The 27,382-nt window shown below is 41.4% G+C and overlaps 1 long non-coding RNA gene across 5 annotated transcripts; it reads right to left on the reverse strand.

Moving 5' to 3' along the window:
* LOC135105672 (uncharacterized) lies at positions 1-21,913 on the reverse strand. Of its 5 annotated transcripts, none has more exons than XR_010270952.1 (6): positions 21,825-21,913; positions 10,390-10,521; positions 9,816-10,019; positions 5,604-5,727; positions 1,209-1,278; positions 1-254 (listed from the first exon to the last, which is right to left on the reverse strand). It is a non-coding gene; the product is annotated as an uncharacterized LOC135105672 (long non-coding RNA). The 5 variants fall into 5 exon arrangements; XR_010270955.1 differs by lacking the exon at positions 1,209-1,278 and adding an exon at positions 20,495-20,547 and having other exon boundaries at positions 21,825-21,839; XR_010270951.1 differs by lacking the exon at positions 1,209-1,278.
* Positions 21,914-27,382: the final 5,469 nt, after the last annotated feature.

The following is a 27,382-nucleotide window of genomic DNA, read 5'->3' on the forward strand; positions in this document are numbered from 1 at the left end:
GAGTCAAAATAATTTTATTTATTGCCAAAGACCTACAAGTTGTACAGCAATGCATCCTGGACTAGACAATAATACATTGGTGGAGTCAGCTGACACAATGTGCTGTGGCACCTGGCTTCTGTGACTTGTATAGAAGCAGGACACCCAGTACTAGCTGTAGACACCCTCCATTTGGCTCTTCCTGATGTCAGACCCTGCGCCATAGCACTATCAGCCTGACTGCAGACAGGAAGTTCACTGCAGAAGACAGACGTCTGCAAAAAGAGTAATGCAACTTAGGGAAAATGGATAGTTATATCACACATACACACTAAATCTATCACTCAAATGCTGGCTTTTTACTTTTCACAAACTTTTTACAAACTTATCATTCCCTTTAACAGCCCATCACCTGGCCTAAACGTCCTGAAACACCCCACAACTCTTCCATATCTATTTATTTATTTCTCTTTCTATATCAATGACTTCCTAAAAAACATCCTTTTTTTTCACCAAATACTTTTCACATACATATCATGCAATAAAAACCCGAGTCACACATCCTCTCCTCTTATTTCACACTGATCAATGCAAATCATTCCTTGTAACCCTCTTCATTAGCACTTCACAACACGCCTCACTGGTAATACTCATTCATCCCGGTCATTCTTAACAAAAGTACCATACATGCATTTATCCAGCTCATATGTTGCATTTCTTGCCATTTTGTACCATTATTTTCATGCTTACTGCTCTTCTAATCTTGGTTAGAGCATGCCTCTCCTCCTGCTTTACCAAACATGCATTTAGTAATCCTATTAACCACCTTCCTCTTATCCTACACATACATACATAAAGATTCATATGCATCCACACACACACAAACACACACCAGGACCATTTTAATATTTATAATGCTCTCAACAATACTCTGATTATATACAGTTGAAAATCCCTTATCCAAAATTCTTGGGACAAAGTGCTGCAGATTTTAGATTTCTCCAGTTTTTAGTATGACAACTTGCCAATTTTTGATACCTCCCATGGCAGTAAATCAAGCTTTCATCTATGGGCATGCTGTCATCTTTACAATTCATCAATTTTTTTTGCGGAGCAAACCTTTCCACCACTGTGGCATTTTCCAACTGTGACATGACGTGACAAAAACTTTCAGATTTTGTAATTTTGGATAGAAGATTCTCAACTATACCAAGAAACACAGTATTCACCTGAATGTTGGTTCCAGCAGTCACCACCACCAGTCAGTCACAAGGTTCCAGTAAGGTGTACTTCTTGCTCCTGAGTTATCCAACAACAACAACAACAACAGCAAGAGCAATATGAATAAACAGAAAGGTGTGAAAGTAAAAGATGAGTAGGAAGAAGAGAACAAGAATGAAAGAAGCACACAAGAATGCTGAGAGAGAGAGAGAGAGAGAGAGAGAGAGAGAGAGAGAGAGAGAGAGAGAGAGAGAGAGATAAGAGGAGGAGGAAGAGGAATACAAAGGAATACAAAACAGCAACAGACCTTTTGGTCCTTGCAAGGCTGTTTGGTAACAACTACTAACTAGCTACAGGGAAGAGACAGGACAGCATACCAGAAAGCTCCTCCCCACCCACCACTCCCCCCAGCTTGCACTGGCATGGAAATAGCTGGGAAAAGTACCATGCAGTATGGAAAAATTAACATGGAATTTTCATAAGAAAGGATGAAAGGAAGTTGTACTATTCACCCTACGGTGAACTCTATATGCCTATCTGAAAGTTAATCTGAAAGGTTCTTCCAATGAACCCTACTAATTTATTTGCCGTCTTTACTGTTTCTGTGCAGTGTTGACTCGGCTTTAGGTCATTTGACACAATGACACCAAGATCTTTTTCTTTATCGGTGCTTGACAGTGGCATGTTATTCGTTACATATCTCGCCTGAACATTGTTGCTTCCGATATGTAGAATTTTACACTTTTCTATATTGAATCTTATCTGCCATTTTTCTGCCCAGCTTGTTAGTTTATTGAGGTCACACTGTAGTTCCTGCCATTGTGACACACGTTACTCTACTTATTTTGGTGTCGTCTGCAAATTTACTTATTTTGCAATTTATCCCTTCATCAATATCATTAATGTGAGGAGGAGGAGGGCAAATTTACTTATTTTGCAATTTCTCCCTTCATCAATATCATTAATGAGAGGAGGAGGAGGAGGAGGAGGAAGCTTACACACACACACACACACACACACACACACACACACACACACACACACACACATAGATCTCAAAGCTGCCATACTGTGGCACTTATGGCAGAAAAGCACCTGTTTCATCCAGCATGTCACATGCGTTGCCAGACACCACCTCCATAGCTCCATGAATCATGTTTGAGACCTCTATCCCCGGAGAGAATCACCCGTCTCTCTTAAGTCTTTCTATATACCAGACTAGCAATCCTACATGGGGAGGTCCAGACAAGGTGCACATACACACACAACTATGACCACTTTAACATTCAGCACACTCTCATTGATACTCTGATTATATACAGATGAGGGGGAGGTCCAGACAAGGTGCACACACACACACAACCATGACCACTTTAACATTCATCACACTCTCATCAATACTCTGATTATAGATGAGAATCCCTTATCCAAAATTCCAGGGATTGAAAATGTTGCAGATTTTGGATTTTCCATTTTTTTTTCTATGGATTTATAAAATGGGACAGCTTGGGAATGGCATCAAAGCCTAAATATATCTATTTACATTTCATAATGTAGCTTGTACATATACCCTGAATGTGGTTTTACAATGGCTGAAAAGAATAGTGAAGCATAAGTGTGACAGAACGCAGGGCTGGATTTAGGACTGGGCAAAGAGGGGAGCTGCCCAAGGGCCTCCACAATCAGGGGAGGTTGTTACCTTCCTGTCTCACAATTACTAATCCATTCTTGAACAAACACAATCACAACACTTTTCTTCATTAAGCTTACCAGGACCCATTATAGTGTGAGGAGAATTATATGCGAGCCATGAAATGAGAAGGTTGTAGGAAGGGGAAACAGGCAGGGGAGTGTGGGAGACATCTCACAATGTCTCAGTTCCTTTTTTTTTATTTTATTTTATTTTTTTTTTAATGTAGGAGGGACACTGGCCTAGGGCAACAAAATCCAATAATAAAAAAAAAAAAAAAAAAAAAGCCCACTGACATGCCAGTCCCATAAAAGGGTCCTAAGCAGTAGTTAAAAATTGAAGGATAAGTGTCTTGAAACCTTCCTCTTGAAGGAATTCAAGTCACAGGAAGGTGGAAATACAGAAGCAGGCAGGAAGTTCTAGAGTTTACCAGAGAAAGGGATGAATGATTGAGAATACTGGTTAACTCTTACATTAGAAAGGTGGACAGAATAGGGGTTAGAGAAAGAAGAAAGTCTTGTGCAGCAAGGCTATGGGAGGAGGGGAGGCATGCAGTTAGCAAGATCAGAAGAGCAGTTAGTATGAAAAATAGCGGTAGAAGATAGCTTGAGATGCAACATTGCGGCCATGAGAAAGAGGCTGAAGACAGTCAGTCAGAGGAGAGGAGTTGATGAGATGAAAAGCTTTCGATTCCACCCTGTCTAGAAGAGTGGTATGAGTGGAACCCCCACAGATATGTATAGCATACTCCATGTATGGATGGATAAGGCCCTTGTACAGAGTTAGCAACTGTGGAGGGGGGGGAGAAAAACTGGTGGAGACGTCTCAGAACGCCTAACTTCAAAGAAACTATTTTAGCTTGAAATGAGATGTGAAGTTTCAAGTTTAGATTAATAAGAAAAGGAGAGACCAAGGGTGTTCAATTTACAAGTGGGGGACAGTTCAGTGTCACTGAAGAAGAGGGGATAGTTGTCTGGAAGGTTGTGTTGAACTGATAGATGAAGGAATTGAGTTTTCGAGGCATTGAACAATACCAAGTTTGCTCTGTCCCAACCAGAAATTTTGGAGAGATTAGAAGTCAGGTGTTCTGTGGTTTCCCTACATGAACTGTTTACTTCCTGAAGGGTTTGACATCTACGAAAAGACATGGAAAAGTGCAGGGTGGTATCATCAGCATAGGAGTGGATAGGACAAGAAGTTTGATTTAGAAGGTCACTGAAGAATAAGAAGAGAGTGGGTGACAGGACAGAACCCTGAGGAACACCACTGTTAATAGATTTAGAAGAACAGTGACTGTCTACCACAGCAGCAATAGGTAAACTTGAGATGAAGTTACAGAGAAAGGGATAGAAGCAGTAAGAGGGTAGTTTGGAAATAAAAGCTTTGTGCCAGAGTCTATCAAAAGCTTTTGATATATCCAAGGCAACAGCAAAAGTTTCACCAAACTCTCTAAAAAAGGATGACCAAGACTCAGTAAAGAAAGCCAGAAGATCAGCAGTAGAGTGGCCTTGACAAAACCCATACCGGTGATCAGATAGAAGGTTGTGAAGTGATAGATGTTTAAGAATCTTCCTGTTGAGGATAGATTAAAAAACTTCAGATAGGCAGGAAATTAAAGCAACAGGACGTAGTTTGAGGGATTAGAACGGTCACCCTTTTTAGGAACAGGCTGAATGTAGGTATACTTCCAGCAAGAAGGAAAGGTAGATGTTGTCAGACAGAGTTGAGTTTGACTAGGCAAGGTGTAAGCACAGAGGTGCAGTTTTGAAGAACAATAGGAGGGATCCCATCAGGTCCATAAGGCTTCTGAGGGTTTAGGCCAGCGAGGGCATGGAAAACATCATTGTGAAGAATTTTAATAGGTAGTAGTAGTAGTAGTAGTAGTAGTAGTAGTAGTAGTAGTAGTAGTAGTAGTAGTAGTAGTAGTAGTAGTAGTAGTAGTAGTAGTAGTAGTAGTTGGAGGGTGGAGGAGAGGGAGGAACAAGCCCTGAATTGTCCAAGGTAGAATTTGCAAAGGTCTGAGCAAGGAGTTTGGCTTTAGAGACAGATGTGATAGCAGTGGTGCTATGTGGTTGAAATAAAGGAGAGAAAAAAAAAAGAACCAAAGTTATTGGAGATGTTTTTGCTAGATGCCAGAAATCATGAGGGGAATTAGATACTGAAAGATTTTGACACTTTCTATTAATGAAGGAGTTTTTGGCTAGTTAGAGAACAGACTTGGCATGATTGTGAGCAGAAATATGAAGTGCATGAGATTCTGGTGATGAAAAGCTCAAGTATCTTGTGTGAGCCACCTTTCTATCATGTATAGCACGAGAACAGGCTGTGTTAAACCAAGGTTTGGAAGGTTTAAGTCGAGAATAAGAGTGAGGGATGTATGCCTCCATGCCAGACACTATCACCTCTGTTATGTGCTCAGCATACAGAGTCAAAGATTTAAAAACTGACCATTGTATCTTTAGAGCATGTGTGTTACTCGCCATGGATGACAACTTGCCAGTGTTTGATGCCTCCCATAGCAGTAAATCAAGCATCAGAGGTTTGGCCTGTGGTCTTTACAATTCATCAATTTTTTTTTTTTTTTTTCAGTGCAAACCTTTCCACCAGTTTGTGAAATTTTCCATATGTTACATGACATAACAATTAAAAACTTTCAGATTTTGGAATTTTGGAGAGAGAATTCTCAACTGTACCAACAAAGTACAGTATTCACCTGAATGTTCGTTCCTGCAGTCACCACCAATAGTCAGTCACAAGGCTCCCAGTAAGGTGTGCTTCTTGTTCCTGAGTCATGGAAGTCTCCCAAGGTCTCTTCCACTTGCTCTCTGTGTTACCACCTACAGGGAAAACACACACGTCTGTACTCTTGCTGCTTGATACATGTTTGACTCACAACTTACTCCAGAATTTAACCATTATTTAATTATTTCACTACAACATAACACAGCATGGAAGGCACAGCAGAAAACATTTATATGCATATTCAAAGAAAAAGAATTAAAGGAGACTGGGCAATTTGTAATCAGTGGCGTATGGACATGGCTGTGGAAGAAAAGAAATGCTTCATGATGATCTGGAAGTCAGGAAAAATCTGATTAGTTAAAGCATTACCATAAGGTAGGACAAAATGGATAAATAATTTTTCACACCCTTGTCTCTGGGAAAGGTCACTCACAAAAATAATGGACCCGGGGCAAGTCTTTTTCCACTAAATTTTCCACCCTTCTAATCTTTGGTGGATTAACTTAACAAGCAGGTAAAAGCTTACATATGAAAGGCCATAGTCGACTTAAAGGAAGAGGATCAAGTAAAACGATTCACACCTTTCAGCTGTGTGCCCTCTCTCTCTCTCTCTCTCTCTCTCTCTCTCTCTCTCTCTCTCTCTCTCTCTCTCTCTCTCTCTCTATCTTTTCTCTTCCTTTTTCTTCTTATTTTTCTCCTTCTCTTCCTCCCCCATTTTCTCTCTCTCTCTCTCTCTCTCTCTCTCTCTCTCTTTCTCTCTCTCTCTCTCTCTCTCTCTCTCTCTCTCTCTCTGTGGGGGTGGGGGGGGATCACACCCATATTTTCAGTGTGGAGGATGAGGAGGGAGGAGGAGGAACAGGAAGAGGAATACAAAAGAATACAAAATAAGTTCAAACAGCAACAGACCCTGAGGTGATCAAGATTATGCAACATAATTACCATGAGAGAGAGAGAGAGAGAGAGAGAGAGAGAGAGAGAGAGAGAGAGAGAGAGAGAGAGAGAGAGAGAGAGAGAGAGAGAGAGAGAGACAGAGAGAGAGAGAGAGAGAGAGAGAAGGGTGTTGTCAGGTGACACACACACACACACACACACACACACACACACACACACACACACACACACACACACACACACACACACACACACACACACACACACACACACACACACACACTTAACTTCCAAAGTGGAGCACATTCTGACCCTCTTCCCTTTTGCAGAGATCTCCATTCTTGGAGACTTCAATGTTCACCACCAGCTTTGGCTTTCCTCTCCCTTCACTGACCATCCTGGTGAACTAGCCTACAACTTTGCTATCCTCCATGACCTAGAGCAATTGGTGCAACACTCTACTCGTATTCCTGACCGTCTTGGAGATACGCCCAACATTCTTGACCTTTTCCTGACCTCTAATCCTTCTGCTTATGCTGTCACCCTTTCTTCTCCGTTGGGCTCCTCCGATCACAATCTCATATCTTTATCTTGTCCTATCACTCCAATCCCTCCTCAGGATCCCCCTAAGCGAAGGTGCCTCTGGCGTTTTGCCTCTGCTAGTTGGGGGGACCTGAGGCGGTATTTTTCTGATTTTCCTTGGAATGACTACTGCTTCCGTGTCAGAGACCCGTCTTTGTGTGCTGAGCGCATAACAGAGGTGATAGTGTCTGGCATGGAGGCGTACATTCCTCACTCTTTTTCTCGTCCTAAACCTTCTAAACCTTGGTTTAACACAGCTTGTTCTCGTGCTATACATGATAGAGAGGTGGCCCACAAAAGGTACTTAAGCCTTCCTTCACCAGAATCTCATGCACTTTATATTTCTGCCCGGAACCATGCCAAGTCTGTTCTCCAACTAGCCAAAAACTCCTTCATTAACAGAAAATGTCAAAACCTTTCAAGATCTAACTCCCCTCGTGATTTCTGGCATCTAGCCAAAAATATCTCCAATAACTTTGCTTCTTCTTCTTTCCCTCCTCTACTTCAACCAGATGGCACCACTGCTATCACATCTATTTCTAAAGCTGAACTCTTTGCTCAAACCTTTGCTAAAAACTCTACCTTGGACGATTCTGGGCTTGTTCCTCCCTCTCCTCCACCCTCTGACTACTTCATGCCTCGTATTAAAATTCTTCGTAATGATGTTTTCCATGCCCTCGCTGGCCTAAACCCTCAGAAGGCTTATGGACCTGATGGGGTCCCTCCTATTGTTCTCCGAAACTGTGCCTCCGTGCTTGCACCTTGCCTAGTCAAACTCTTTCAGCTCTGTCTGTCAACATCTACCTTTCCTTCTTGCTGGAAGTTTGCCTACATTCAACCTGTTCCTAAAAAGGGTGACCGCTCTAATCCCTCAAACTACCGTCCTATTGCTTTAATTTCCTGCTTATCTAAAGTTTTTGAATCTATCCTCAACAGGAAGATTCTTAAACATCTATCACTTCACAACCTTCTATCTGATCACCAGTATGGGTTCCGTCAAGGCCGCTCTACTGGTGATCTTCTGGCTTTCCTTACTGAGTCTTGGTCATCCTCTTTTAGAGACTTTGGTGAAACTTTTGCTGTTGCCTTGGACATATCAAAAGCCTTTGATAGAGTCTGGCACAAAGCTTTGATTTCCAAACTACCCTCCTACGGTTTCTATCCTTCTCTCTGTAACTTCATCTCAAGTTTCCTTTCTGACCGTTCTATTGCTGCTGTGGTAGACGGTCACTGTTCTTCTCCTAAATCTATTAACAGTGGTGTTCCTCAGGGTTCTGTCCTGTCACCCACTCTCTTCTTATTATTCATTAATGATCTTCTAAACCAAACTTCTTGTCCTATCCACTCCTATGCTGATGATACCACCCTGCACTTTTCCACGTCTTTTCATAGACGTCCAACCCTTCAGGAGGTAAACATATCACGCAGGGAAGCCACAGAACGCCTGACTTCTGATCTTTCTAAAATTTCTGATTGGGGCAGAGCAAACTTGGTATTGTTCAATGCCTCAAAAACTCAATTCCTCCATCTATCAACTCGACACAATCTTCCAGACAACTATCCCCTCTTCTTCAATGACACTCAACTATCCCCCTCTTCTACACTGAACATCCTTGGTCTGTCCTTTACTTATAATCTGAACTGGAAACTTCACATCTCATCTCTAGCTAAAACAGCTTCTATGAAGTTAGGTGTTCTGAGACGTCTCCGCCAGTTTTTCTCACCCCCCCAGCTGCTAACTCTGTACAAGGGCCTTATCCGTCCATGTATGGAGTATGCTTCACATGTCTGGGGGGGGTTCCACTCATACTGCTGTTCTAGACAGGGTGGAATCAAAAGCTTTTCGTCTCATCAACTCCTCTCCTCTAACTGACTGTCTTCAGCCTCTCTCTCACCGCCGCAATGTTGCATCTCTAGCTGTCTTCTACCGCTATTTTCATGCTAACTGCTCTTCTGATCTTGCTAACTGCATGCCTCCCCTCCTTCCGCGGCCTCGCTGCACAAGACTTTCATCTTTCTCTCACTCCTATTCTGTCCTCCTCTCTAACGCAAGAGTTAACCAGTATTCTCAATCATTCATCCCTTTCTCTGGTAAACTCTGGAATTCCTTGCCTGCTTCTGTATTTCCACCTTCCTATGACTTGAATTCCTTCAAGAGGGAGGTTTCAAGACACTTATCCACCAATTTTTGACCACTGCTTTGACCCTTTTAGGGACTGGCATTTCAGTGGGCATTTTTTTTTATTAGATTTTTGTTGCCCTTGGCCAGTATCCTTCCTACATAAAAAAAAAAAAAAAAAAAAAACACACACACACACACACACACACACACACACACGCACACACACACACACACACACACACACACACAAGGAGGAGGAGGAGGGTAATAATAGATGAGGTTAAGATGATATACAATGGTAAGGCAAATGAACTGAGTGATTACTTTGCAGGCTGCCATTAGAATGTGACTGCATTTTGATTACTGAAAGTTGGAAAAAATAGATCCCAAGTAACAAACAGTAAAGTCAAGGAGATACACAGGGGTAAGGTAAATGACTCTAGTACTGATCACTCTGCAGCCTGTCATTAGTGTCACTGCATTTTAAAGGTTGGAAAGAACAGAATGTAAGATGATGACGGAGAGACTCAAAATATATGGTGTATGTGTCTGGCAAATGGATTCAAACAGAGAAGGGTGTCTGCTTACTGCTTGTTCTTGTGTTACTCTAGCCTCTGCATTCTTGTTTCCTGGACAATGTGCAACAACGGACCGGTGATGGCACTTGTGGATGATGCAGGTACAAACTTGGTACTGATAACCTTGTTTTCCGATACTCCAAATAAATTCTCTGCAGTGGGAGCAGAAAGTAGGTTGTCAAAGGAAGGTTGCCATGAACTTGTGACCATTGACCTGAAATAGAAAAGTAAAATATAATAAATAAGTAAAATATATGTTGAAATGAGCCATTATCACAGATTATGCTAAAAAATTGTCATACATTTCATAATCTCCAACATTCAAGGTCCTGGAATGAATGCACACACATACACAGACCAGAACACCCAGCAATAAATACTATGCTGATTGTATTCCTCAGTAGCAAGTCATTCAGATTACCACACATTCTGAAGTGCATCAACCAAAAGTGAGGTCATGCATCACACACCACCACACCCTCCACAATGCATCTGCCACAAGTGAGATCACACATCACATACTTTCTTTCCTAACTATTCACCACAAGTAGGGGAACATTCTCACACAAAACACACATACACACCTGGTGATCCTCTGCCTCAGCATCAGTTGAAGCGTTTGCACTCCCTGAACTTCCGGGGGCACCCCCATCTCCTGGTTCCACCCATTTTAACTCAATTACTACATGTAGTTTCCCCTGAGGTTCCAAGTCCACCTGTTAAGGAGAGAAGGTTCAGTATACAATAGCCAAGTACAGTAGGGCCTTATCCTTTCCTACTACAACTATTAGTAGTAGTAGTAGTAGATAAAAAGATATATAAATAAATAGATAGATAAATATAGATAAATAAATAAATAAATAAAAAGAAAAAAAGGAGAAAGAAGGATAGAAAGAAGCAAGACATGATATTTTAATTCATTTATGTGTCAATTATTATAGGTGATATCAAGTATCAATTAAAAAGTGTGGCTAACATTTTCCTGTACCATCACATTAGAGGATGCACTGGGTGAAGAGGAGGAGGAGGAGGAGGAGGAGGAGGAGGAGGAGGAGGAGGAGGAGGAGGAGGAGGAGGAGGAGGAGGAGGAGGATGGTGGGTGTAGCAGTGAAAAAAAAAAGTCTTGTAGAGAAGAAAAGAAAAGGAGCAGAGCAGAGAGAGCTGTGGCAGAACTGCATGGAAAAAGAATGAGTGGGAAACAAATGAGAAGGAATAAGATGAATAACAAGAAAAATACGAGATAAAAGAAAACAAAAATTAAATGCAAAACGCTAACTAAATAGAACAAGGTAATGGAAGGGAAATTAAACGACGAATTAGTTTGCTTAGAAAAGAATTTCTCTCTCTCTCTCTCTCTCTCTCTCTCTCTCTCTCTCTCTCTCTCTCTCTCTCTCTCTCTAACAACATTTTTCGTCAGACTGTGGCAGTATATTAATACCTAGTTTAAGGGTGAGAAAGGGGAGATGGAGAGGGAAAAATGGGAGGGCGGGAAATAAGAAGGATGAGAGAAGGGAAAATGAGAGGAAAAGGATAGCGGGGAAGAAGGTAGGGATGGGGTAGAGGGAGTAGTGAGAGGGAGAGAAAAGTGAGGATGGGAGTGGGGCAGCGGGGAGAGAGAGCAAGAAAGATGAGAGGGAGAAGGATGGATAACGGGGGGAGAAGGAGGGGAAGGATGGGAAGGAGTAAGAAGGGGAGCAGTGTGAAGCAGGGAAATGATGACAGGGAGTAATGGAGGTCCTTTGTCCTTATGAGGCGAATGATGTGTTCATGTGTGCGTCTAGCAATGATGTGATGACGCGGACCGGGCTGGGAACGCTGCATTGGGGGGTCGGTGGGAGTAACAGGAATGGCAATAGAGGAATGTGCATTAGTAGGGAAAAAAAAAAAAAAATCACTCCTGAGCTTATGTACCGTATATGGTCTTTGAATACTGTTCTGATGAGAGAGCAACGCGTTTCAAAACACGGTTATGAGTCGTTATCAGATGAACATTTTCCCTGTCCACGCACAATCATCAAGGAATATATTCGATTGTGTTACAATTTAGAGGAGGGGAGAGAGGAGAGAAGAGCGGTGAAAGTTGGGAGTTTGGGAGGAGGGGTAGAAGTAAGCCACCTCTATTTAACCCGCCATTATTACCTAACAACCCCAACAGATACTGCTTCATTTCCACCAGTTTTCAGACCTCACTTGCAGCGGCCGCGTCACGATACCTACCTACCAATACCACGTGTCCCGTTCCTGCCACACCGACGCCGTCCCGTGACACTGACGCCAATATTCACAACACAGCGAATTCTTGCCGCCGCGTGACAGTCTCCGAGCATAGGGAGGGAGGGAGGGAGGGAGGGATAGAGAGAGGGATCAACTCCCCCTCCAAAGCGCTAGTGATGAGGTGAGAGGTGGCAAGATGGCTCTTGGTAGTTCGCACGTCTTAAAATACGCAATGAATCAATCGTTATTATTATTTAAATGTTAGTTTTTTTTTTTTTTTTTTATCCCAACACTGATTTGTCATTTAGTGCAACATGAAGTCGCTATTTAATATCAACCGATACAATTCGAAAATGAAGTTCGTGAAATGTGGACACTTAGGGAGTAAAAACACGTCATTATGCTGAGGTCGTCGACTGGCGGGGAGGTGCTTGTCTGCCCGCCACTGTCTGGGGAACTCTTGTAAATGTCGACAACGCAGTGCAACATTTTATGGTTATTATTCATTTGATGGCTAATTAGTTAATTGCTTTAAAGTTATAACTTCCGGCATCTCACTCAATGATTTCCTGGAACACGATCGGGAATATTGCCACAGGTATCAACACTAAATAGAAAATAATTACTAGTCTTGGACAAGCGAAGCATAGTAAAGTATAAACAAAAGTGGATATTCAAGTACCATGATAAACTGCAGTAAAGTGAGCTGGTTCTAGATACTAAGTTAAATATACGAGCACTGCAGAAAGAAAGAAAAAAAAAAAAAAAATCAAACCCTCATTTTCAGAAACAGAACTTGCAAAATTACATCAGAACCCAATGACAGGGAAGGCCGCCCCACAATGCCTGTAGATACCACCATACTGTGCCCCCTCCTGCATTAGGAACACGAGCACACACACACAATACATTACCATACCAACAAGCAGTAATATCCTCCCCCACAAACACTAGTTACTGTATATGGCAATTTTCTCTTCCTTGATATGGTAGCTGCCCTCTCTCTCTCTCTCTCTCTCTCTCTCTCTCTCTCTCTCATATTGTAGATACCGTAAGTTATGAAATTTAATCAATCTGATTAGTACATAAATGTCTGTTGCTCTGAGATTCACTTGCAATATTGGATTACTAAGTCAACATATGTACTACAGCTGGAAGTGAACTTTGATATGATTTACCAATGAGTCAGCGTGACGAATTTCCTGGACGCGGGATGACTACACGAGGGCGCTGAGGCAACGCAAGAAGACGGATCACTCTCAATATCACTGGGTCTGTCAAGATATGCGCATAAGTTTGGAGTGCCAAGTCTGCCGGGAGTGAGTTGCCAACAAAATCAGGAAGCTTAAAGTCCAACGCCGACTAGAACATTACCAGACAAAACAACCGTTATATCAGCAAGTTCTGTATATAACGACAATGAAATTCCAGCTTCTCCTTTCTCAATATTGTCTAGAAACTCAGCGCTCTGATATCAATAAACCTTGACTGATGTTGGCAGTCCTGCGGGACCCCACAACACAGCGCCTCGCCACTCGCTGATTGGCTAAACCTGGACTAGCCCCTCGGCCGCTCACATCTTACCCCTCGCTGCCTGACGCAAGCCGCGCCGCTCGGCCGCTCAACACCACAGGAAGAAATGCATGGAATCTGTATGAGGTGTCAGGAAGGAATTTGTGAACCCTTTGGTGGAAGTGCACATTGTTCCTGCGTGTTCCTTTCCCCCAGCAGTGATAAAGATGAAGCATTATAAGCCTCTACCTCCCAAATGCCGCCGTGCAGGAAACTGGTGAAAAACGGCTTGCCCGCTGCCGCCGCCTTCACCATAACAAACTTATTCCGCGGTGTGTTTGCGCCACCGAGAGTAACTTAAAGCCCCTCTTGCGCGCTTACAAATGGTATTCGATTTTCACGAGTTTGGAATGCAGTCTGCGAGGGATATTAATACAAGGGGGGCACTTGAGAAGGAAATGATAAATAATGGTGTTGAAATGTTTATACTAAAATACATAACGAAGCAGAAAAAGTAGATATTGAGTACACACACACACACACACACAATGACTGAACAAAAAACTAAGAAAAATAATAATAATAATCACGTGGAAATAAACGAATTAAGGAAACTTCACACAGCCTGCGGTAAAGAGACAAGAGTAAAGAAGAGAAAAGAAGAACAAAAAAAAAAAAAAAAAAGAAAAGACTAAAAAGAGTGACCTCTAATTACACGCGTCAGGACCAACCACCAATCATCACTAGACTCTCAAGGAGGAGAATGCACATGAGAGAGAGAGAGAGAGAGAGAGAGAGAGAGAGAGAGAGAGAGAGAGAGAGAGAGAGAGAGAGAGAGAGAGAGAGAGAGAGAGATGATGAAAGTACACCAGAAAAGGAGTAACGAATGCTGGGGGAACACACACACACACACACACACACACACACACACACACACACACAATGATACTGAAAGAGATGAAAAGTATGATGCAAGAAAGATGATACTAAAGGAGACATGACTTTGCAGGGAAGAAATAAAATGCTACAAAAAAGAAAGTAATGGGTGTTGAGAAAAAAAAATAAATAATGCCGAAACGAGAGAAGGCGAGGACGAGGAGGAAGAGATTTTTTTTCTTTTGCCAGAGAGAAAGGAAGGAGGTTGGATGAGGCTGCGTACGTGTTAAAGAAGAAGATGAAATTAAAGAAAGAAAATAATAACAAAGCTAAGATATATATAGAGAAGAGGAAGCGGGAAGAGAAGAAAAGAAAGACAGAAATGAGGAACAATTATGGCGGGCACTTAGAAAATGACGTGAAATTTATTATTGCTGCACTAAAGAAACACACACACACACACACACAGAAAATTAATCTACAACGCAAGACACGCAACATCAATGCTATACAAATAAAAAATAAACATACGCACGTGTTTCATTTATACTTTTTTTTTTTTTTTTTATGTAGGAGGGACACTGGCCAAGGGCAACAAAAATCCAATAGAAAAAAAGCCCATTGAAATGCTAGTCTCATAAAAGGGCCAAAGCAGTAGTCAAAAATTGATGGATAAGCGTCTTGAACCCTCCCTCTTGAAGGAATTCAAGTCATAGGAAGGTGGAAATACAGAAGCAGGCAGGGAGTTCCAGAGTTTACCAGAGAAACGGATGAATGATTGAGAATACTGGTTAACTCTTGCGTTAGAGAGGTGGACAGAATAGGGGTGAGAGAAAGAAGAGTCTTGTGCAGCGAGGCCGCGGGAGGAGGGGAGGCATGCAGTTAGCAGGATCAGAAGAGCAGTTAGCATGAAAATAGCGGTAGAAGACAGCTAGAGATGCAACATTGCGGCGGTGAGAGAGAGGCTGAAGACAGTCAGTTAGAGGAGATGAGTTGATGAGACGAAAAGCTTTTGATTCCACCCTGTCTAGAAGAGCAGTATGAGTGGGACCCCCCCCGACATGTGAAGCATACTTCATACATGGACGAATGTGTTCAGAGTTAGCAACTGGTGGGGTGGGTGAGAAAAACTGGCAGAGACGTCTCAGAACACCTAACTTCATAGAAGCTGTTTTAGCTAGAGATGAGATGTGAAATTTCCAGTTCAGATTATAAGTAAAGGACAGACCGAGGATGTTCAGTGTTGAAGAGAGGGGCAGTTGAGTGTCATTGAAGAAGAGGGGATAGTTATCTGGAAGGTTGTGTCGAGTTGATAGATGGAGGAATTGAGTTTTTGAGGCATTGAACAATACCAAGTTTGCTCTGCCCCAATCAGAAATTTTAGAAAGATCAGAAGTCAAGCGTTCTGTGGCTTCCCTGCGTGAAATGTTTACCTCCTGAAGGGTTGGACGTCTATGAAAAGACGTGGAAAAGTGCAGGGTGGTATCATCAGCGTAGGAGTGGATAGGACAAGAAGTTTGATTTAGAAGATCATTAATGAATAATAAGAAGAGGGTGGGTGACAGGACAGAACCCTGAGAAACACCACTGTTAATACATTTAGGAGAAGAGTGACCGTCTACCAAAGCAGCAATAGAGCTGTCAGAAAGGAAACCTGAGATGAACTTACAGAGAGAGAAGGATAGAAGCTGTAGGAGGGTAGTTTGGTAATCAAAGCTTTATGCCAGACTCTATCAAAAGCTTTTGATATGTCCAAGGCAACAGCAAAAGTTTCACCAAAATCTCTAAAAGAGGATGACCAAGACTCAGTAGGGAAAGCCAGAACATCACCAGCAGAGGGGCCTTGATGGAACCCATACTGGCGATCAGATAGAAGGTTGTGAAGTGATAGATGTTTAAGAATCTTCCTGTTGAGGATAGATTAAAAAAAACTTTGGATAGGCAGGAAATTAAAGCAATAGGACGGTAGTTTGAGGGATTATAACGGTCACCCTTTTTAGGAACAGGCTGAATGTTGGCAAACTTCCAGCAAGAAGGAAAGGTAGATGTTGACAGACAGAGCTGAAAGAGTTTCACTAGGCAAGGTGCAAGCACGGAGGCACAGTTTCGGAGAACAATAGGAGGAACCCCATCGGATCCATAAGCCTTCCGAGGGTTTAGGCCAGCGAGGGCATGGAAAACATCATTGCGAATTTTAATTTTAATTAGTATTTTAATTTTTAATAGGTAGGATGAATTATAGAATTTTAATAGGTAGCATGAAGTAGTCAGAGGGTGGAGGAGAGGGAGGAACAAGCCCAGAATCGTCCAGGGTAAAGTTTTTAGCAAAGGTTTGAGCGAAGAGTTCAGCTTTAGAAACAGATGTGATAGCAGTGGTGCCATCTGGTTGAAATAAAGGAGGGAAGGAAGAAGCAAAGTTATTGGAGATATTTTTGGCTAGATGCCAGAAGTCACGAGGGGAGTTAGATCTTGAAAGGTTTTGACACTTTCTGTTAATGAAGGAGTTTTTGGCTAGTTGGAGAACAGACTTGGCATGGTTCCGGGCAGAAATATTAAGTGCATGAGATTCTGGTGATGGAAAGCTTAAGTACCTTTTGTGGGTCACCTCTCTATCATGTATAGCATGAGAACAAGCTGTGTTAAACTAAGGTTTAGAAGGTTTAGGTCGAGAAAAAGAGTGAGGAATGTACGCCTCCACGCCAGACACTATCACCTCTGTTATGCGCTCAGCACACAAAGACGGGTCTCTGACACGGAAGCAGTAGTCATTCCAAGGAAAAGCAGCAAAATACCTCCTCAGGTCCCCCCAACTAGCAGAGGCAAAACGCCAGAGGCACCTTCGCTTAGGGGGATCCTGAGAAGGGTTTGGAACGATAGGACAAGATACAGATATGAGATTGTGATCGGACGACCCCAACGGAGAAGAAAGGATGACAGCATAAGCAGAAGGATTAGAGGTCAGGAAAAGGTCAAGAATGTTGGGCATATCTCCAAGACAGTCAGGAATACGAGTAAGGTGTTGCACCAATTGCTCTAGGTCGTGGAGGATGGCAGAGTTGAAGGCTAGTTCACCAGGATGGTCAGTGAAGGGAGGGGAAATCCAAAGCTGGTGGTGAACATTGAAGTCTCCAAGAATGGAGATCTCTGCAAAAGGGAAGAGGGTCAGAATGTGCTCCACTCTGGAAGTTAAGTAGTCAAAGAATTTCTTAAAGTCAGAGGAGTTAGGTGAGAGGTATACAGCACAGACAAATTTAATTTGAGAGTGACTGTAGTCGTAGCCAGATGGTGGAAAACTTGGAAGATTCAAGAGTGTGGGCACGAAAGCAGGTTAAGTCATTACGCACATAAACGCAACATCCAGCTTTGGATCGAAAATGAGGATAGAGAAAGTAGGAGGGAACAGAAAAGGGGCTACTGTCATTTGCCTCAGACACCTGAGTTTCAGTGAGGAAAAGAAGACAAGGTTTAGAAGAGGAGAGGTGGTGTTCTACAGATTGAAAATTAGATCTTAGACCGCGAATGTTGCAGAAGTTAAAGAAAAAGTTGAGGGGGGGTGTCGAGATACTTAGGGTCGTTGACAGAAAGGCAGTCCGACCTGGGGACATTTATGGTCCCCTCCTCAGATGGGGACTCCGAGGCTGGTGTAGGAGTCGCCATGATAATTTTGAAAATTTTGAGTGAAGGGTGTGCGTGTTATTAGGTGCTTGTAGTTTTGTGTGGAGGAAGAGAGTTGTCTTTAGAGGGCAGGCTGTGACTGCTCCCTTGTGTTGTGAAACACAAAGGGAAACGTTCAGTGAGGTCACAGCTGGGTTTAACGATAAGTTCACAGCACCCGCTGAACAGAGCTTTAGACCTCACTGGGAGTAATTATCGTTTCGGTAGGTGTCTACTGCAAACGAAATAGTATTAGCTACAGAGGCAATTGTCAGGCATACATAGATGATGATGCTGGATTAGTCAAAACTACATACATTTTAGATGCATGCCTGCAAAACACCTGACAGGATACGACAGGGTTGTGTTTCCACCTGTGTGTGTAGACCAACAGGTGTGGAAAATTGTGGGAAGCTGATAGGTGTATCGAGAGAGAGAGAGAGAGAGAGAGAGAGAGAGAGAGAGAGAGAGAGAGAGAGAGAGAGAGAGAGAGAGAGAGAGAGAGAGAGAGAGAGAGAGAGAGAGAGGAGGGGGTTATAAAAGTATCGCTGCCCATGTAGTCAATTTATATGCTTTTACTTTGGTGTGTGTCTGTGTCCAAGGTGTCATGTTTTGGTTTCGCACTATGTTCACTTTTATGTTTCGGTGTTTAATTCCATTTCTATTTGAGCAGTGCGAGAATTGTCGAGAGATAAAAGTACGACTGAAATATATATTAATGGAGTTATGCAGGAATGATAGTGTTAGTAATAATGGAAAACATTATATCAATTACACTAGATAGATAGATACACGACACTACACTAGATACACTACAATTACACTAGATGGATAGATAAATAGAATAAAAAAATAAAAAATACAATAGCAATAATAATAATAATAATAATAATAATAATAATAATAATAATAATAATAGTAATAAAAATAATAATAATAATAGTAACAACAACAATAATAATAATAATAATAATAATAATAATAATAATAATAATAATGGAGGTGGGAGAAGAACACAAGTGTATGAAGTTTAGTTTATTCACGACCGGTTTCACCTACAGCTTCTTCAGGGGAACTGGGTTTGCCCCGGTCCAGAGCCTCCTTATAATGGCATGGTGGCAACTCACGGTGCGCCGCTGAACCCACCATGCTAATATAAGGAGGCTCTGGACCAGGGCAAACCCAGTTCCCCTGAAGAAGCTGTAGGCGAAACCGGTCGGGAATAAACACAATTCCATACACTTGTGTTCTCCTCCCACCTCCCCCTCCAACTGAACAAATAACAATACTACTACTACTACTACTACTACTACTACTAATAATAATAATAACAATAAAAATAATAATAATAATATCCCATTTCCAATTCTTCATGTAAATCCAAAGCCTAAAATGTACACTCAACCCTAATGAAAACTATGAAAAAAAAATATATAAGCAAAATAAATAAATAAATAAATGAATGAATAAATAAAATAAATAAATAAATAAGTAAATAAATAAATAAACACGCAGAGTTCAAAATTTAACAGTGCCACATTCCAAATTTCATGTAAACGGAGAGCATAAATCTTCGCGGCACTGTAATGAAAAGAAAAACGCATCTTATACAAACAAACTAAATAAGTAAACAAATGCAAATAATTCAGAGTGAAGCAAAAAAAAAAGAAAAAAAGAACAAGACATTTCACTCTGTTTAAATGCAACACATACATTTCCACTAAATTGTAAAGTAACACTAAGTTATAAGGTAAGTATAAACATGAAAATGTATACTAGGCGAAAAAAAAAAAAAAAATCGAAAAAAAAATATCTGCCTTATAACTTAAGTGTGAAATGAAAATAAAAGTTAGGTTTCCTTGTGCGTGGTAGTGGGAGACACAGGTCTTTTTCTTTCCATTAATCCAAAGTTCATACCATTTTTGAAAGCTCTGGAAGTTTTTTCCTCTTAATCCAAAGTTCATACCATTATTTCCTTATTAACGTAAGAGAAAAGTATTAATCCCTCTTTATCTCCTATGACCCTGACCTCACCTACCCACCAGCTCACCTGAGTGGGGAACCTTTATTTTCTTTACTGTTTATTCATGCAAGAACAAAGAAGTATTTCGCAGAGAATAGACGAAAACAGCGGATCATTTTCCTTCTCTCCTGAACTCAGAAACCCACTCCTTTCATGCATTTGTTGACCAAGACACACTACCTCGCCTTATTATTTTGATATGCACAAGAAAAAAAAAAAAATTCCCAGAAAATGCTTAAAAGACATTTTCTTCAGTTCTGAACTGTAGAACACACTCACGTCACTAAGAAAAACCTGCCTCACTTGATCTATTTTCACTTAAACAAGAAAAAAGAATTTCATCTGAACTGGATGAAAACAACAATTAAGTTTCCTTCACCCGTGTTATTGCCAAAGCCACACCACCTCACCTGACCGATTATTTTCACATAAACGAGAGAGCGAAAGCCTTCATCACCCCAGACTGTGAAAAAAAAAAACAACAGATTACTTTTCCGCACTCCTGACCCCCGGGATTCATCCATGCCTTTGGTCAATAAACACTGTCTTACCTGACACTATTGTTATTTGCACGTGAGCAAAACCTACATACTTATATAATGGATAAGAGGAAATAATGTTGCCTTTTCTTCACTGGAACACTGGAATCCACTCGTCTAATTCAATGATATCTTACTTGATGAAATATTTTTACTTATACTAAACAAAAAAGAAAATCACCTTGGACAAGATGTAAATTTAGCAACATAACTTTTCTTCATTCGACCTCAGAAACTCAGAGTTTTTACCTCACCTCGTCGTCAGCAATTACTTCCTTTAAGAGAAAATACAAACTGATAACAGGAAATCAAATCTACTTCGGTCTAACTAACGTGAAAAAGGCAACATATATCCCCTTCATCTTTGACATCCTGAATACACGTGTTTGATAAGCCAAGAAACATCACTTCATTCCGACTCGAGTAACCTATTTATCCTCCCCTAACACACTGGATAAAGAATTATGCATTATTATTTTTGCAGCGGCAAACAACATATTTCCACTTACATGAGTGCACCACAACCTTCATTTACCGTCGAGTATGAAACAAAGGAGAAATAATGCTCCCCCCTTCCCTCCAGGCTGCTACAAAACATCATTATCCCTCAGACAGGCGTAAAGCGACCCTCACTTTATATAAGGAACAAAAGGTTACTGTAGGATGACCAATGATAAACCGGATAGGGCGTCGGAACTTTAATTCCCAAAGCGTTTCAACCTGCATGTGCCAGTTGAAATAATTTCCCCAGCAAACCACCTGGTGCTTACATGTCAGGAGCAGCTGACAACGAAACACAAACAAACTAATTCAAGGAACATACTATAAGTCTCAGACAGCTATCATGAATCACACAAAATGAAAACCATTGACCCTGAACTTCATCAAAGACATTCACAAAACAAAGTAACTTAAGCGATACCTCCCATCACTGGACACCCACTATGCATCCTGAACCTTCCCAGCTTGGAAGGACACCACAGGAACCTGGTGCACCCCGCACAACCCCTGGTAATTCACTATGTGTCGGGTCGCCGGCATTCCATCACCTACTCCCTGCACCATAGCCACGTCACCACATAAATCCTGCACAGATACGCACCGTATGGAGGCAATCCACACATTTTCCCAGAACCATACCCACATCTAACAACACACATAATAATCAGTCAAATAGAGAAATTTAGAGTGCTTAACATACCTTCAAAGGCCAACACAGGACCCAGGTGCACCCCACACAGCCAACACCACACTGGTGTCGACACAACCCTGGCCACGTCACCACTGGCCATCCAGAACGCACTTGATAACACCTCATTTCCCTATATATTAAGCCTCACTCAAGTAATATACAAATGGCACACAAAAATAAATATTCATAATATGACCTACAAATATACATACAAAAAATGCATAAAACAAGAAAAACATGGCAATACACAGGACCGTTCCGAAACCCGGGCGAATACGAACAACCACAACTCCCGTCAGGTACTCAAGACATCGTGATTCATGATACAGTTACCCTGTAGAAGAAAGAAGTAAACAAGGAGGGCACCACATCTAATCCTTCACTTCTACATTTCTACATACAAAATATCAACAAAAAATTAATACAAAACTAAGCATCGACCCTCACTATGTAAGGAACAATATAATCCTTTCCCTCTTCAGGATCAAAACGCTCAACCATACAAGTAAACGAGGAAGGTACTCCATCTATGCCCTCACCTAAATTTCAATGTACAAAATATTAATAATGCAAGACTAAACACATGTCATCAATTTAAACAGAGTTTCAGTATATGACCTATGATCCTTCCATCCCTTTATTAATAAATATTTCCCTTAAGCAAAGTGAACACGAGTAGCAGACACACAATAACCATACACACTCAATGTATCAAAGAAAAAAAAATTATATATATATATATATATATATATATATATATATATATATATATATATATATATATATATATATATATATATATATATATATATATATATATTTTTTTTCCATGGATACACACACAAAAATAAATAAATAAATAAATAAATAAATAAAAAGTTGATTTTTTTTTCCCAGAATACAAGACCACTTAAGAGACTAGTACGAGGTGAGTAAAACGTTATAAGTGATTCCAGAAAAATTAGTCAAAAAGCAAAATGTGTTAAACAAGCAGCAACAATATGTGACTTATAAAATCCCTATATATGAGAAAATAAATAAAATAATTTGCCTTGATACACGTGGCAGGGACAAACACATCTCACATCATCTTCAGACAAACAGTAATCCCACACACACACTCACTCACTTCACATAGGCAGCTGTACAATGACTTATTCTCACCCTCGAAAACCTTGAAAATTACTCAATTTATTCCTCAAAATAGAATAATTCCTCTGAGCGTTATGGAATTGTTAGGTACAAGTTACTGATATAGTTTCGAAACACACCTCTTAGTAATAAAAAAAATTTCATATATTTTAGTGTTTGCACTTTAATTTCCGCTCGGTAAAAGCGTCTAGAGCTACTCAGGTGACGAAACAATTACTTTCGTGCCGTCATCTACTAATGGTCAAGTGATCAAAGTTCAACCAATAAATACAGTAACATATTACAAAAAAAAAAAAAAAAAATCTTGGAATTACATAGGAAACACAAACATATCCTAGAATATATGTTAGTAATATTCTATACCTAGGAAATCTGCTACCTACGTAATACTACAGGAGGAGGCAGTAGACACCTGCCAAAACGATAATTACTCCCAGTGATGTCTGAAGCACTGTGATCTTATCAATAACCCAGCTGTGACCTCACTGAACGTTTCCCTTTGTGTCTCACAACACAAGGGGGCAGTCACAGCCTGCCCTCTAAAGACAACTCTCTTCCTCCACACAAAACCATATACACACCCTTCTCTCAAAATTCTAAAGTAACATGGCGACTCCTACACCAGCCTCGGAGTCTCCATCTGGGAGAGGGACCACAAATGTCCCGAGGTCGGATTGCTCTTCTGGTATCGACCTTAAGTGTCTTGACACCCCACTCAACATTTTTTTCATTAACTTCTGCAACATACGCGGCCTTAGATCTAATTTTCAATCTATAGTATATCACCTCTCCTCTACTAAACCACATCTTCTTTTCATCATTGAAATACAGGAGTCTGAGGCAACTGATAGTAACAAATTTTCTGTTCCCTCCTACTTTCTCTATCCTCATTTTCAATCCAAAGTTGGGTTGCATTTATGTGCGCAACGACTTAACCTTCTCTTGTACCTACGCTCTTCAATCTTTCGAGTTTTCCACCATCTGGCTACGACTACAGACTAACTAAATTTATCTGTGCTGTATACCTCTCACCTAACTCCTCTGACTATAAGAAATTCTTTGACTACTTACAAAGTGGAGCACATTCTGACTCTTCCCTTTTGCGGAAATCTCTATTCTTGGAGACTTCAATGTTCACCACCAGCTTTGGCTTTCATCTCATTTCACTGACCATCCTGGTGAACTAGCCTTTAACTTTGCCATCCTCTACGACCTAGAACAACTGGTGCAACACCCTACTCGTTTTCCTGACCGTCTTGAGAATAGGTGCAACATTCTTTACCTTTTCCTAACCTTTAATCCTGCTTATGCTGTCACCCTCTCTTCTCCGTTGGGCTCCTCCGACCACAATCTCATATCTGTATCTTGTCCTATCGCTCCAATCCCTCCTCAGGATCCCCAAAAGCGGAGGTGCTTCTGGCGTTTTGCCTCTGCTAGTTTGGGGGGACCTGAGGAGGTATTTTGCTGATTTTCCTTGGAATGACTACTGCTTCCATGTCAGAGACCCGTCTCTGTATGCTGAACACATAACAGAGGTGATAGTGTCTGGCATGGAGGCGTACATTCCTCACTCTTTCTCTCGACCTAAACATTCTAAACCTTGGTTTAACACAGCCTGTTTCCATGCTATATATGATGGAGAGGTGGCCCACAAAATATATTTGAGCCTTCCATCACCTCAATTTCATGCGCTTTATATTTCTGCCCGGAATCATACTAAGTCTTTTCTCTATCTAGCCAAAAACTCTTTCATTAATAGAAAGTGTCAAAATCTTTCAAGATCTAACTCCTCTCGTGACTTCTGGCACCTAACCGAAAACATTTCCAATAAATTTGCATCTTCATCTTTTCCTCCTTTATTTCAACCTGATGGTACCACTGCCATTTCACCTATTTCTAAAGCTGAACTCTTCACTGAAACCTTTGCTAAAAAATTCACCTCGGATGATTCAGGATTTCTTCCTCCCTCTCCTCCACCCACTGACTACTTCATGCCACCCATTAAAATCTTTCCCAGTGATGTTTTCCATGCCCTCGCTGACCTAAACTCTCGGAAGGCTTATGGACCTGATGGGGTCCCTCCTATCGTTCCCCGAAACTGTGCCTACGTGCCTGCACCTTGCTTAGTCATACTCTTTCAACTCTGTCTATTATCAACATTTATCTTTCCTTCTTGCTGGAAGTTTGCCTACATTCAGCCTCTTCATAAAAAAAAGGGTGACCGTTCTAATCCCTCAAACTACCGTCCTATTATATTATTATTTTTTAAATATTTAAAGTTTTTTAATCTACCCTCAACAGGAAGATTCTTAAACATCTATCACTTCACAACCTTCTATCTGATCGCCAGTATGGATTCCTTCAAGGCCGCTCCACTGGTGATATAGCTTTCCTTACTGAGTCTTGGTCATCCTCTTTTAGAGATTTTGATAGAACTTTTGCTGTTGCCTTAGACATATTGAAAGTTTTTGATAGAGTCTGGCACAAAGCTTTGCACAAAGATACACTTTTCCACATCTTTTCGTAGACATTCCATCCTTTTATGAAGTAAACAGTTCACGCAGGGAATCCACAGAACGTCTGATCTCTCTAATATTTCTGATTGGGGCCTCACCTCTATTCTGTCCACCTCTCTAATGAAAGAGTTAACCAGAATTCTCAATCATTTATCCCTTTCTCTAGTAAACTCTGGAATTCCCTGCCGCTTCTGCATTTTCACCTTCCTATGACTTGAACTCTTTCAAGAGGGAGGTTTCAAGACACTTATACCTGTAATTTTTACTGTCGCTTTCTACTCTGTTTGGGGACTGGCACCTCAATGGACCTTTTCATTTTTTTTTTTTATTATTGCAATTTTGTTGCCCTTGGCCGGTGCCCCTCCAACAACAACAGCAACAACAAAAAAAAGACAATATAACAAGGTTCCCCGCCTGTCTCTGCCTCCCCCCCCCACCACAACACAGACCCGGCAGCAGCAGTTCCAGGAGTCGTCACCGAGAGCAGCTCGTGACGGTGGCAAGACAGACCCGGCAGTAGCAGTTTCAGGAGTCGTTGCCAAGAGCGGCGCGTGGCGGTGAGGAAGGCAAGGCGTGTGTCGTAGTATTATCTTAATTATTCTTACCTCCATGACGTCTCCCCCCAAGTGTTTTTTTTTTTTTTTTTTGGTGACCTCATGACCTTTCGTTCGTGACCTGCGGCTTTTCGTGCTTTCATCAACTTTCTTGTGTGGCGTGTTTATCTGTATGTTTTTCGAAAAATTATTGTACCATATTACTTTTTACAATTAATACTTATCATTATCATATCGCTCCGGTATGTAGATAAAGAAAAATAAAAAACGCACAAAACAAAAAGTGGGAAACGAAAATTAAAATAGCAGAGAAAGAGAAAGAGAGAGAGAGAGAGAGAGAGAGAGAGAGAGAGAGAGAGAGAGAGAGAGAGAGAGAGAGAGGGAGGGAGAGAGGGAGGGAGAGAGGGAGGGAGGGAGGGAGGGAGGGAGGGAAAAAGAAAGAGAGAGAGAGAGAGAGAGAGAGAGAGAGAGAGAGAGAGAGAGAGAGAGAGAGAGAGAGAGATGGCGCATGGTAATGCGGTGCATTACCATGCACCGCACACAGCTCCCTCGACGTCTTTTGGAAGGCTATTCATCCGCCCAACCTTGACGAGTCTAATGCGACGGCGGAACACTGCGGCGTCTCCAGATAACTCCACTCTTCCCTCGACACTCCGCCGTTCCTCCTCGTGCCTGCCGGAATACATGGTGGCGAAAAAAGAAAAAAAAAAAAAAAAAAAAAAGGGAAGGGAGGTTTTCTCGAGGTTCCTTCGTCATTTTATATCCTGAAGAGATAGCACAGGACTAAGATGCATTATATTTACGTTTTCCTTAGCTTCCGTGTTCGCCTCTTTTTTTTTTTTTTTTTTTTTTGTGAATTTTCCTAATTTAAATATGATGGTTTCCGATACGCGGCACAATTCAATACTTTATCTCCGCGTGGGGTTTATAAAAGTATTCCCTTCTTATTTTCCTCTCCGATATTTGGGTATAAACTCTGAATGCTCCGTAATGGCTTTATGGGGGCGAATCTTCAAGCACCGCCAATTTATTATTGACCATTGAGCTGCTAATAATAAGCGGCCTTACTCGGACAGGTAATTTTGGGTAAAAACTCATGGATTTATCAAGCACGCGCCGTAACTCTTCCTAGCGAGATCATTTGCTCAGCTTCGGCGGCCAACGCGAGGGTGTAAAACAAAACGAAGGGAGAAAGGCGAGGCAGCGGAGGCCAGGCAGCACTAGCAGAAACGCCAGCAACAGCAACAACCGCGGCACAAAACACACAACTCAGTAAGGCACAGCACACACAAGACACTGCACAACGTAAACTCCCTCACGCTAGCGCTGGACCTTTTCCCTCGCT

The sequence above is a fragment of the Scylla paramamosain genome, chromosome 12 (genome assembly GCF_035594125.1).
Source record: "Scylla paramamosain isolate STU-SP2022 chromosome 12, ASM3559412v1, whole genome shotgun sequence".
Lineage (NCBI taxonomy): Eukaryota > Metazoa > Arthropoda > Malacostraca > Decapoda > Portunidae > Scylla > Scylla paramamosain.